The 13,598-nt window shown below is 46.1% G+C and overlaps 1 protein-coding gene across 3 annotated transcripts in view; it reads left to right on the top strand.

Moving 5' to 3' along the window:
- Nucleotides 1-13,598, top strand: part of LOC309519822 (G protein-activated inward rectifier potassium channel 4-like) — a 39,027-nt gene continuing 25,429 nt past the window's right edge. For 2 of the 3 annotated variants that reach the window (XM_082201015.1, XM_082201016.1), the window contains exon 1: nucleotides 5,536-5,691. The gene's annotated coding sequence lies outside the window, so the exon portion shown is untranslated. Of the gene's footprint in view, nucleotides 50-486; nucleotides 655-5,535; nucleotides 5,692-13,598 lie in introns of those variants that run through there. The other variant, XM_082201017.1, reaches the window with a different exon arrangement.

The raw sequence follows: 13,598 nt of genomic DNA, 5'->3' as shown, positions 1-13,598 counted from the left end.
GTCCTGGTTCTCTGGAGGAACAGAAATCCAGACACCTTTCCTCACTCAGGTCAGGAATTGTGTCTTACTCTCCCCTTTAAATTACCATCGCTTTCTCATTCTAGTTGACGGTTAGCATTTCAGTCTGTCCCACACAACGCATGGAAGAGCTTGGAAGTTTAGAGCAGATGCCGGCAGATGTGCATGTGGGGAGGGGGGCAGGGGGCAACATGGACCCACCATGTGCCTCAGTCTCCAAGAGATTAACCCTGTGGGGCCTGGAGTCTCCCAGCCAGCATCTCTCCTCCTTGCCCAGGCCTCTCTGATTAAATCATCTTGAGGTAATTCTGCGTGTCATTGAGACAGATTAGCGGGTGACCTTCTTCTCCCAGAACAGGATTGGAAGGCTGCCGCCTGGCTCTCTCCATCTCCCCCACCAGCTCTGAACGCACAAACTGGGGAAGAAAAAAGGGGTTTTTTTGATTGGCTTTTTTTTGCCTCTTCCAGAATGGATGGGAACGCGTTGGGGAGTGCAATGACCCCGGAGATGAAGACCTAGCAAGGGGCTCTAGATTAACAATCCGGTAGGAGCGACAGCAGAAAGGACGGGAATTTGCTGTGCCTTTGGGGCTCGCTGGATCCGGCCCCCGCAGCACACTCCGCTGGAGAGATGAGGTAGGTGTACTGCTTTCCACCAACTCTGAAACGCCGAGGGGCTGGAATGGGATGGTGGTTGGGTCTCTCGTTTTGGCTGAAGTCAACCGGGGGAAACTCTTGGAGGAAAGTGACAGTTCTACAGTGGATAAGTGAATGTATAGGATATATGGCTTCCCCACACACCCCCAATACCTTTGATTCTCCCAAAACGTTGGCTATATAGACAGACATAGATATATGATCAGGTTTCTTCCTCTCCCAATGAAGAGGGGTTCCCCCAGTCTCCTCTCCTGTCTATAAGTGGACTGGTAATTCAATGTATGTCTGTGTCCCTCAGAATTTAGCATGGCAGCTGGCTCCTTTCGTGGGTGTTGTTTAGGGTGGGGGTGATGGGGTGGCGCCCCCCATCCCAGTGTTTCAGACCACATCCTATTTCCTTGCAGTTGCCTATATCTTATAATAGGTATACTGATATATCCTGGTTCATAGCTAAACATCTTTAAATCTGATGCTATTTGCAATGCGATTTTACATTTATCTTAACGGAAGCTCCCTTGAGGCTGTCTGTAGATCTTACCTTTTCCCATCACACACACAACTCTGCTTTAGTGGGATCACTGCCTGGTGGTTTACCGAAATGCCCCCCTCCCGATCCCAGCTCATGAATCCAGAAAGGAAATTATCCTGTGAGCACACTTAACTTGAAGGCCCTCCTGGATGACTTAAAAAATAAAAAAATCTGTCTTTGTGCAAGTAGGAAGCCATTTAATGTCCCCACTGACATTTCACAGATGAAAACTGGAACATTCTTGGGTACTGCTTGTAACAGGCCTCTGCTTTCCCCAGGCGTCATTGCCCGAGGTCCTGTACATTCTTCCACTGCCCACTGTTGCCTGCTGCCCATTAACCTGACCATAGCAGTTGACTTAAAATAATAATTAAGCTTGCTGTTCTATGCACACTTACACACAAGTAAATTCCACCAAGCCTACTGAGACTTAGTTGCCAATAAATACAGATGGAATTGCTCTGTGAGAGTGTTTTGGTAGGATATTTGGGTTGGATTCACACACACACACTTAGTTCTTGTAGGGAGTAAACCCCATTGAACTTAAGGGGAAATAGGCTGTGATCCATTACCCACTTGCCTTAAACTAAGCATCACTGAATACAGTGGGACTTGCTTCTGAGTAAACATGCCCAGGACTGTGCTGCTGTTTCCAACTAAATACGTCTACAGGGTTTTGCTAGAGAACTCTCATATTTGTTGGAGAGTAGGTGTTACGCAAAACACAGCCAGTATTTGCTACCCAGGTGCAGGCAGTGAAGGGGCAAATGGTCGTAGGGATTTTTGCATCCACACATGTGTGTGATTGGTGCACAAATTTTTTACTCACTAGGTATATACTCCTCTTTACCTCCAAGGGGTTTCGTGCCCTCCTCCTGTTTTATCTTCATGGCAGAACTCTCAGAAAGGTAAAGCTAAGAGAAGGTCCGACTGGGGATTCCAGCTGGTGACCCTGGTCTGACACTCTCACCACCCCACTGCTGGCATTCAGATACCTCCCATCTGATGTATTAAAACAATAGGTGCAGGAGATATTTGAAACCCGAAGAATTCTAGCGTGTGCATCTTTGTGCCCTCTAACAGAATAGAGCAGCTTTCAAAATGGCAAAAAATAGGGGAAGGGTTTTGTCAGGAACAGGGATTGGCAATGTCCCTGAAAAATGGACTAGTTGGGTGCATGGGATATAGCAAGTGGCTTGCATTTTGTCAGGTCAAAGAGAGCAGGCAGGAGTTGGGGAGGACCTGAAATGCTGTCAGGAGTGGGAAGGAACTATTTCTGCTTTCTGCCTGCATTTTCCTAGGCCAGCCTTTCCCAGTCTAGTCCCCTCCAGCCCTGGCTGGGCTGATAGAGTTGGTAGTCCAAAACCTTGGGTGGGCACCGGCTTGGAAACTCATCCTGGTTGTTTCTTGCAGCACCTGATTCCCTTGTGAACACCTTGATTCTTTCCCTGATCGGCCCCACCGTCTCTTGTTAGGCATTGTCTTTCCAAAACTGCCTGGAAGCAGCTGGATGAATTTCCAACCAGCTTTTGCAAGCCATTCCCAATCCCTGCTGCATAGATGACAATTTGGAGGGAGGGATCCAGAGTGGGGTGGGTCTTGGAATCTTGTATCATTTCCGGGAAGTGAGACCAAAGGCATCTGTCAATTTCGGTTCCTCGTTTTTTCAGGCTTTACTTTGGTTCTCCACATTTCCACACCAGCTTGCAATTGTTAATATTATTCTTATTTAAAAAGCCATTCTGGAAATTCATCAGCATTTTAGTGCCAAGTTCTTCCAGTGTATGGTTGTCTCAAAAGTTGAGCTGTGCTACTCATTCTGTTGGTGCAAGGATTTCCACTTTCCCAAAGGAACTTTCTCTCCTCCTTTTCCCCACCATGCTCCCCCTAAATCTGCTCTAAAGGTCCCCCTGCAACTCTCTGGAGCAGATGGGGGGGCTGATGGAGACAGGTAAGGGGGAAATCCCACTGCACAAGTGGAAGTCTTTGCTTTATCACTGACACTTTAGTTGGATACCACTCAACTGTTTTGGTATGCAATTTTGCCTAATATACACATGTCTGCAACACAATTTTCCCAGTATAATGCATTTTTACACCATTTTCACTAATATGTGCATTTTTATGCAAACCCTAAATGCATTTTTATACACAAAGCTTGGCTAGAAAACTGCATTGCAAAATTCATTGAAGTGCAGATTTTGATGAATTTTGGTTCATGAATTGTTGCTCATTCTCACAGTGAATATCAGAGGAAGTGAGAGAGCAGCAGAGACCTGTTGCCTTCAAACTCTCCTTGCTGGGTTCCTAGAGGCCTATGGTAGTATGTAGGAGGCTGGGCTAGATGGACCTGTGTTCTCATCCAGCTTCAGGTCTCTTCTGATAGTCACATATTGTGTGTGATGCAGAGCAGCCTTCTGCAACCTCATGCCCTCCAGATGTTTTGGACTTCAGCGCCTATCATCCCTGACCATGATTGCTGTGCTGGCTGGGGCTGATAGGAGTTATAGGCCAATATATATGGAGGGCACTGAACTGGGGAAGGCTGGTTTAGACCAAGGGTGAACAAACAGTGGCCTAACTGAAGTCATCTGCTGGGCCTCCCAAGACTCGCTCTTGAGAGTCAAATTCTGAACCAGGCTGTCCTCTGTTTAGATCTAGCCATTGCCATTTGCCAAGTAGCCCTAAATAAGTCACTTGTTTGTGGCCTCAATTGGGCACCTATGTTATGGTCGTAACAGCATTGATGCAATAGGGGTGTCATCTGCCAAGAGATAGTCTCTGGACCTTCCAAAGTGCTGTGTAGAATAAAATACTATAACTACCGCCATTGCATTCCTTCAAAAGATGCAACTTCATGGAGGCAAAAAGGAAACAGTTTGGCTCCTTGGGAAGATAGGGTGGCAATCTTTATTTATACCCCCATGGTTCTTCTCCTTCTCATTTAATCCCCAGAACCTGTGAGATAGGTAGGACCAGTCACTGTCTCTCAGCCTAAGGTCACCCAGTGAGCTTCACTGCTGAACCTTGGCCTCCCAGGTCCCAGCCCAGCCTGGTACTATTACTACACTGCTTCTTCTGACTACTTGGGGCAAGGAGGGGGAAGAACTTGGAATCTGCCTGCCAGAATGACACCATCATTCTGAAGTGCAGGCGCTCCCCATAACAACCTCCATAGGCACGATCCTTCTAAGACTGTACAACAAAAAATTGTTTGGTTTGATTTTGAAAGCTGATTTATCAGTGTAGGTATTATGGCACAAATAGAGCCCTCCAGATGTTGCCCAACCTCAACTGCCACCACCCCTAGCCAACAGGGCCACAGTGATCAGAGATGATGATGGGAGAGTCTCACAGTATCTGAAGGGCCTCAAGGTTCCCATCCTTGGATTATGACTTCAAAACCAATTCAGCTTTTAAAAAACCCATATCCCTGCTCCCCTCCTGCTCTGCTCAGTGTCCAGCCTGATGAAGAGTTCTGGTGGACCTAGAAACTTACTTGCTGTTTTGTGACATTTTGGTTCGTCATAATCATGGTTTCCCAAACTTGGGTCTCCAGTTAGGTTTGGACTACTGTTCCCATCACCCCTGACCACTGGTCCTGCTAGCTAGGCATCATGGGAGTCCAAAAACAGCTGGAGACCCAAGTTTGGGAAACCCTGGTCATAATAAACGGATTTTCAAAAGAGAAAAATGCCAGGTTTTAGGGGAAGAGACACTGATCAGTTGTAGGGCATCTGCTGTGCACACAGAAGGTCCCAGGTTCAATGCCTGGCATATCCAGGTTGGACTGGTAGTACCCTCTGGCAGTGTGGACACAACTGAACTAGGTGGACCAATAGTCTCACCTCTGTATAAGGCAGCCTTTTACGTTACCACAGCATGCAAGACTAAGGGAAACCACCTCTCTCCCTCCGCTTAGGTTTTGATGGGTTTCTCTCTGAGAAACTTCATTCACCTGGTCTGCAGAAGGTTGGCAAATATCCCCCCAGGTGACAGGGGCACCACCCTCATCCCTCTTGCTTCACTGCAGCATGGGATACAAGCACTGCTTGTGTTGCCAATCAGGGTTTCTCCCTGCGGTGTTGCCTGCCAGCTCTCTCACCGCTGAAGGATTTCCAGGAACTTGGCATTTCATAATATGTGCGCCAGCGAGGATTACAGCAAGAACGGCTAGGAACACCACAAATCCGATTGGTGCAGAGTAGCTGGGTTTCCCTTCTCCCTCCTCCTCCTCCTCCTCCTCCTGGGTTTGAAACATAACCCCGACTCAATATGTTCATAAGGAGGAGGTGGTGGGTCAATTGGCAATCTTTGCCAGGTGTGTTCACCTTTCTTGTTTTGGAGGGGCTATGCATGCATGAGCAGCCTAGGCACATGGTATATTTTGTGGGTGGTGAGAGGGGGGAATCCTTCCTCCATCGACTTCTGTCTGGACCAAGGAGGATTTCCTTGTGAGCCGCCGAGATCTGCAAAAGGCAGACGGGGTAAGCTAAGTCAGACATACACAGCCTGTGTGCACAGATAGGCTTTTTATCAGTGGTGGCCAGTGATCAGTAAAACTGGTGGGGCAGAAGGCAGGGATACCAGCTGTCTTTGGGGCCTGGGCTAATGACTGGCAAAGCCACCCCTTGACCGGTTGCCAGTGTGTTTAGAGTGCTGGACTAGGACCTGGGAGACTGGAGTTCAAATCCCCTCTTAGCCACAAGGCTCACATTGGGGGACTTTAGATCAATCACTGTCTGCCTCAGCCTAAGCTACCTCATATGCTATTTAACACTTTCATGAAACAACTGGGAGAAGTTGTCCGGAGTTTTGAGGTTTCCAGTATGCTGACGACACCCAGATTTATTTCTCCTTTCCACCTGAATCCAAGGAAGGTGTCTCTGTCTGTCAGTGTCTGTGCCTCCTCCACAAGAGGTCCAGAGGGTGGCAACATGAGAACAGGCCTTTTCTGCCGCAGTTCCCCATTTGTGGAGTGCGCTCCCCAGGGAGTTTTGTCTGGCACCTTCATTATACAATGGTACCTCAGGTTACATACACTTCAGGTTACAGACTCCGCTAACCCAGAAATAGTACCTTAGGTTAAGAACTTTGCTTCAGGATGAGAACAGAAACCGTGCACTGGTGGTGTGGCAGCAGCAGGAGGCCCCATTAGCTAAAGTGGTGCTTCAGGTTAAGAACAGTTTCATGTTAAGAACAGGCCTCCGGAACGAATTAAGTACTTAACCAGAGGTACCACTGTACATCTTTAGGTGCCAGGCGAAAATGTTCCTTTTCAACCAGGCTTTGGCTAACATCCTATACCCTTTTAAATGTGTTTATGGGAGAGCATGGGGAGTATTGTTTTGCTTTTTTTAACGATTTATTTTGTGGTTTTATGCTGTGGTTTTATTTTGTCAACTGCCCTGAGATCTCTGGGTGAAGGGTAGTATAGTAATCATCATCAGCATCATCATTATCCAGGCAGACAAAACAAGACAACACAGGGATGCCCTTGGTCAGATGGAGGAAGGGACAGTGGTGGTGCTGTGGGTTAGACCACTGTGCCGCTTGGGCTTGCCGATCAAAGGGTCGGTGGTTCGAATCCCCGCAACGGGATGAGCTCCCGTTGCTCGGTCTCAGCTCCTGCCAACCTAGCAGTTCGAAAGCATACAGTGCAAGTAGATAAATAGGTACCGCTCGGATGGGAAGGTAAACGGCATTTCCATGCACTGCTCTGGTTTCGCCAGAAGCGGCTTAGTCATGCTGGCCACATGACCTGGAAAAACTGTCTGCGGAAGTGGACGAACGCTGGCTCTCTCGGCCTGTAAAGCAAGATGAGCGCCGCAACCCCAGAGTCAATCACGACTGGACTTAATTGTCAGGGGTCCCTTTAACTTTACCTTTAGAGCAGGGAAGAGGGATTGAGTCTGTGCTGGATGGGTTAATACTCCTCCTGAAGACACAGGTTCACAGTTTAGGCATGCTCTTGGGCTCAGCCCCGAGTATGAATGCCCAGGTCTCTGCGGTGGCCAGAATTGCATTTGCCCAGTTAAAGCTAGTTCACCAATTGTGCCCGTTCCTTGAGACGTCTGATTTGCCCACAATGACACATGCCTTAGTTAGATCCCATTTGGATTACTGTAGCATGCTCTGCATGGGGACTGCCTTTGAAAATAGCTCAGAAACTTCAAATGGCTCAAATAACTGCAGCCAGATTGTTAACCAGAGATGGTTATAGTGAGCATGCGACTCCTTTGATGCAACAGCTCCACTGGCTGTTTCCCAGCACAATTCAAAGTGCAGGTTATGACCACTTTTAAAAAATTCTTTATTTGGTTTTTCAAATTAAATTTTTACAGAGATATATCAAACATAAATCATTAAAACACGATTCCAAGGAATCTCCTGGACTTCCATCCTCCCCTTTGTGGGTCCTGTTATTAATCACTTCCTTCTACATCTTTTATGATGATCTTTTACATTTCCATTGTGTCCAGAATTCACCCTTAAACTACAAGTGATATTCCAATCCTGCTAATGATTTTAACTGTTTACAATGGTCTTTAAGATAAGTTATACATTTTTCCCATTCCTTATTAAGATTTTGGTTTTCCTGTTTTCTTACTCTTCCGATCATTTTAGCCATTTCAGCCTACTCCATCAAGTTCATCTGCCATTCTTCTCTGATAGGAACTTTATCTTCTTTCCATCTCTGGGCCAGTAATATCTGTGCAGCCGTGGTTGCATATTACCTCTAAAGCCCTACATGGCTTAGGCCCAAGCTATCTGAAAGACCACCTGCCTGGGCTTTGAGATTTTTAGGGAAGGTCTGTCTCTTAATTTTGCCATGCTTGCAGGCTCACAGGTGAGGGCCTTCTCGGTGGCTGCTCCCAGACTCTGGAATGGTCTCCCTGGAGAATCTAGACAGGCTCCCTCTTTGTTGTCCTTCTTCCGGCAGGTGAAGACTTTCTTGTTCCAACAGGCTTTGGGGGGATTGACTGATTTATTGAAAAGACTGGGGGACATGCTGATTTCATTGCAATCATTTGTATGCTTTTATACTGATGTTATATATATATATATATATATATATATATATATATATATATATATATATATGCTTTCGTAGATTTTCACGGGTACAGGAATGCAGGTTTTGGTGTCTTCGGGTGTCTTCCCGTGTAAGAGTCGGGGTGTCTGTGCGACGTTTCGACGAGGTCTCACTCGTCATCTTCAGGCTGGTGCTTTCGGCTTCTTGTTACTGGAACAGAGCAGAGTCTGGTGTTTGAGTTCCTATAAATACTGTTGAGGGGTGTGGTGTATAGCCTCCAACGTTCTGGGCAGAGAGGAAGTTCCTAGATTAGTGTGCCTTTTCTTCTTTTGTTCCTTAATTACTTGAGGGATATCTTGGGTGATTTCATGAGTGATATTCTGAATATCACTGGGTGGGTCATTAAGTGTAGATTAGTTGCTAAAGCTTTCGTGTCTTGACCTCTTGAGCTTGTGAAGAGTTTTTCTGAGAAGATGGCTGTGCTGCATTTAGTTGTGCTCTGGCTTGGCTTCGTGTATAGGGGCGAGCTATGGTTTTGTGCCTTGTGCCAGCCAGATCTGTGTAGGGATTGCAGGGGGGTGCAGCATCCGGAGGTGCCACTATAGTTTGGCTACTGGATGGAGTCTGTAATATGTCTGTGGAGAGGGTCTGGGTTTGGGTCTGGTGTGGTTGATTGGTGACGGCGTTCTGTATGCCTCTGGTTCTGGTGTCGGTTTTTGTGGGGAGGGCTAATTTCCAGATGTCTGGCAGGCGGGACGTGTCGTCACGCTTGTTCATGTTGTGAGGGTGTTTCTCTATCTCGATGGCTTCCATGATTATTCTCTTGTGGTGATGTTCCATGTTAAAGAGCAATTTGGAATCTGCAAAATTAATTTCATGTCCTGTTTCTTTCATGTGTTGGAAAAGAGAGGAAGTTTTTTCTTCTTTTTTGACGGCATTCTTGTGTTCTGCGATACGTGCATTTATTCGTCTGTTTGTTTGTCCAATGTACGTGGCTGGGCAGACTTTGCAGGGTATTTCATAGACCCCTTGGTTTTCCAGCTGGATTTTGTCTTTTGGGTTTCTGAGGATATTGGCTATTTTTTGGTTGGTGCAGAAGGCTGTTTTGATATTGTGTTTATGGAGGATTTTGCTGATTTTGTCTGTAGTGCCCTTGATATAAGGAAGGAGGGCCATGCCATTGTTTTCTTCTGTGTCTTGGTTTTTGGGGGGTGTTTCTTTTTGGATTAGCTTCGTAACCCTGTTTTTCTGGTATCCATTGGCGATTAACACATTAGAGAGATTCTGTAACTCAGTTGTCAAGTGGTCTTTGTCAGCCAGGCGTTTGGTTCTGGAGATGAGAGTCTTGGCTACGGAGTTTATTTGTGCAGGGTGGTGGTGTGATTGTGCATGTAAGTAGCGGTTGGTGTGTGTTTTTTTCCGGTAGATAGTGTGTCCTAGGGAGCCATCAGGTTTTTTGTAGATTAGGACGTCAAGAAAGGGGAGTTGGTTGTTGTCTTCTATTTCCATAGTGAATTGTATTTTGGGGTGTAGGCTGTTGAGATGTGTGAGGAAGCTATCTAGTTTTTCTTTCCCGTGTGGCCAAATTACAAAGGTGTCGTCAACATATCTGAGCCAAAGTTTGGGTTTGTGTTCTGACTTGTCTAAAGCATTGGTCATCGCAAATTTGTACATGGAACACTTTGAAACCAATGCTTTAGACAAGTCAGAACACAAACCCAAACTTTGGCTCAGATATGTTGACGACACCTTTGTAATTTGGCCACACGGGAAAGAAAAACTAGATAGCTTCCTCACACATCTCAACAGCCTACACCCCAAAATACAATTCACTATGGAAATAGAAGACAACAACCAACTCCCCTTTCTTGACGTCCTAATCTACAAAAAACCTGATGGCTCCCTAGGACACACTATCTACCGGAAAAAAACACACACCAACCGCTACTTACATGCACAATCACACCACCACCCTGCACAAATAAACTCCGTAGCCAAGACTCTCATCTCCAGAACCAAACGCCTGGCTGACAAAGACCACTTGACAACTGAGTTACAGAATCTCTCTAATGTGTTAATCGCCAATGGATACCCAGAAAAACAGGGTTACGAAGCTAATCCAAAAAGAAACACCCCCCAAAAACCAAGACACAGAAGAAAACAATGGCATGGCCCTCCTTCCTTATATCAAGGGCACTACAGACAAAATCAGCAAAATCCTCCATAAACACAATATCAAAACAGCCTTCTGCACCAACCAAAAAATAGCCAATATCCTCAGAAACCCAAAAGACAAAATCCAGCTGGAAAACCAAGGGGTCTATGAAATACCCTGCAAAGTCTGCCCAGCCACGTACATTGGACAAACAAACAGACGAATAAATGCACGTATCGCAGAACACAAGAATGCCGTCAAAAAAGAAGAAAAAACTTCCTCTCTTTTCCAACACATGAAAGAAACAGGACATGAAATTAATTTTGCAGATTCCAAATTGCTCTTTAACATGGAACATCACCACAAGAGAATAATCATGGAAGCCATCGAGATAGAGAAACACCCTCACAACATGAACAAGCGTGACGACACGTCCCGCCTGCCAGACATCTGGAAATTAGCCCTCCCCACAAAAACCGACACCAGAACCAGAGGCATACAGAACGCCGTCACCAATCAACCACACCAGACCCAAACCCAGACCCTCTCCACAGACATATTACAGACTCCATCCAGTAGCCAAACTATAGTGGCACCTCCGGATGCTGCACCCCCCTGCAATCCCTACACAGATCTGGCTGGCACAAGGCACAAAACCATAGCTCGCCCCTATACACGAAGCCAAGCCAGAGCACAACTAAATGCAGCACAGCCATCTTCTCAGAAAAACTCTTCACAAGCTCAAGAGGTCAAGACACGAAAGCTTTAGCAACTAATCTACACTTAATGACCCACCCAGTGATATTCAGAATATCACTCATGAAATCACCCAAGATATCCCTCAAGTAATTAAGGAACAAAAGAAGAAAAGGCACACTAATCTAGGAACTTCCTCTCTGCCCAGAACGTTGGAGGCTATACACCACACCCCTCAACAGTATTTATAGGAACTCAAACACCAGACTCTGCTCTGTTCCAGTAACAAGAAGCCGAAAGCACCAGCCTGAAGATGACGAGTGAGACCTCGTCGAAACGTCGCACAGACACCCCGACTCTTACACGGGAAGACACCCGAAGACACCAAAACCTGCATTCCTGTACCCGTGAAAATCTACGAAAGCATATATATATATATATATATATATATATATATAGTTTGAATTCTATGTTTTATTTTAGTGGTTCCCATTTTTATCTGCAAGCCACCTTGAGTCCTGCTAGGGATATAACACTGTAGCAGTAGTAGTAATAATAATAATAATAGGAATAAAACAGGGAGAATTATGTAAGCCACATTGAGCTCCTTGGATGAAAGGTGGAATATAAGTGTAATAATAATCATAATAAAGTAAGAAGGCAGGCAGGTGGGGGCTCGCTGAGGCAGACAGAGGTTGGTGGTAAAGTGCTCCATTTTCCTTAATGGACCACCCTCTGCTAGTTTTAATCCTTATGGGGCCATGGAACCTGTGTGTATGCGTAGAGATTTTCATTAGGAAAATGGCAGTGGGGCAAAAAGGTGCTTCAGAATCCCCCCCCCCCTCTCTCTCCACAGACATACTTGCTAAAATATAAGACATTGTAGTTTCAATCAAGGTGCCCCTTGCCTTGTCTGGTTGGACTGTCAGACTTACCTTTGGTTTCTTACCTTTTTACACATGCTTGCCTTAAAATCCACGCCTCAGTATGATCATCGATGTCACTTGGCATTTTCTGTCCCTTCAAGGGCTTTGTCAAGGAGTGCATGAATGGGCTTGCTCCATTTGGCCCTCCCACTAACCCTGCAGGCTAGGGCAGGCTGACAGGGAAGGGCTTGCCTGATGCCACCCAATGTTTTTGGTGTCTGTCCCGATTCCATGATGCCACCCACCCTCACTCCAATAGGCACCTTCAGAGCGACATTAATGTGTTTGCATTTAACATGCATATTTCTTTTCTTTTCTTTTTCTAAATGCAAATAGTATTAGCTGGCTGTGCATATGCGTGCGATAATTCTTGGCGTCATAACTGCCGTGAAGAATATATGTCATTCTTTCCTGCCCTGCCATAGTTCTGATGAAAATCTCTCTTCTGAAATTGACATTTGCTTTGGGAGGTGCAAAGAGGAAAATCCCCCTCCCTCGTGCAGAGAACATCTTCAGAAGAAGGATTTTGCTCAGGACGGTAGCAGGGGAGGAAAGGGTTACATCCCCCCCTCCCCAGCTGCTATCATCCTGATTCTTCTTAGAGCTATGCCCCTGCATGTTTAATTCCAAGAACACATTTAGTTCGTTCTCAGGGTGCATATACAGAAAGATGCCAGAACCGAGATCCTTGCTGGTGGAGAGAACCTATATATACCTGTATCTTGGTCCCAAAGTGTGTAGGACTCTATAAACCAAAACCAGCACCTTGGACTTAGCCCAGTAGCTAATTGGCAGTCACGTTGGGGTCCAACATCTGGAGATCTACAGATGTTTCCCAGCCGCTGCTCTAAATGTATTGCCTTTCTCTTCTGCTTCTGACTTCTTCCTTCAACATTCCTAAGGTCCTGTTGTTTGAGTGTTCCAAACTGATGTTCCAACTGATGTCGGGGCGCGAAGGGGAGAACCAATACAAATAGCTGTGATGCCACACTCTTAGGCCTATGTTCATATGAACATAGGCAGCTGCCTTATGCTGACTGAGACAGGCAACTGGTCCATTGGAGTCCAACACCCTTTTAGGTGGAGACATGGGGGATCTACCTGGAAGACTTCCTTGGTTCTTCAGTTGAGCGATTCCCCCATCCAATTTCCCAGACCATTCCAATTCTCCAGTTTCACAACTGGGCCACCGAACCACTGTGTTCATATCCCTTTCTCAGCTGCCGTGTCTCCAGATGTCTTTTCACATACACCTGATCAGGAAGGATAAGAAAGGTGGCTTGGACAGGTGTTCCTGTGGGTACTCTGAACCTCTGGCATGTATTTTGAGCATCTAGGATGAGATGTATTAGAAGCAGAGCATCGCAGGAGCTTTAGTACTGCAGTCACAAGGCACTTGTAAAGGGTAGGAAATATGTGGCCAACTCCCCCCAGAATAGCCAGTTCATTGGGGATGATGGGAGTTGTAGTACAGCAAGATATGGAGAGCTGCAGGTTCCCCATATTTGCTCTAAGGAATCCGTCATGGTTGCTAGCCAGTCATTGCTTTGATTGGGAAATTGCTTGATAATGCCCCACAGT

This window comes from Podarcis vaucheri (genome assembly GCF_965113315.1).
Source record: "Podarcis vaucheri genome assembly, chromosome: 15".
NCBI classification, from domain to species: Eukaryota; Metazoa; Chordata; class Lepidosauria; order Squamata; family Lacertidae; genus Podarcis; species Podarcis vaucheri.
The sequence above is the reverse complement of the archived record's forward strand: the minus strand, read 5'-3'. Positions and strand labels throughout refer to the sequence as shown.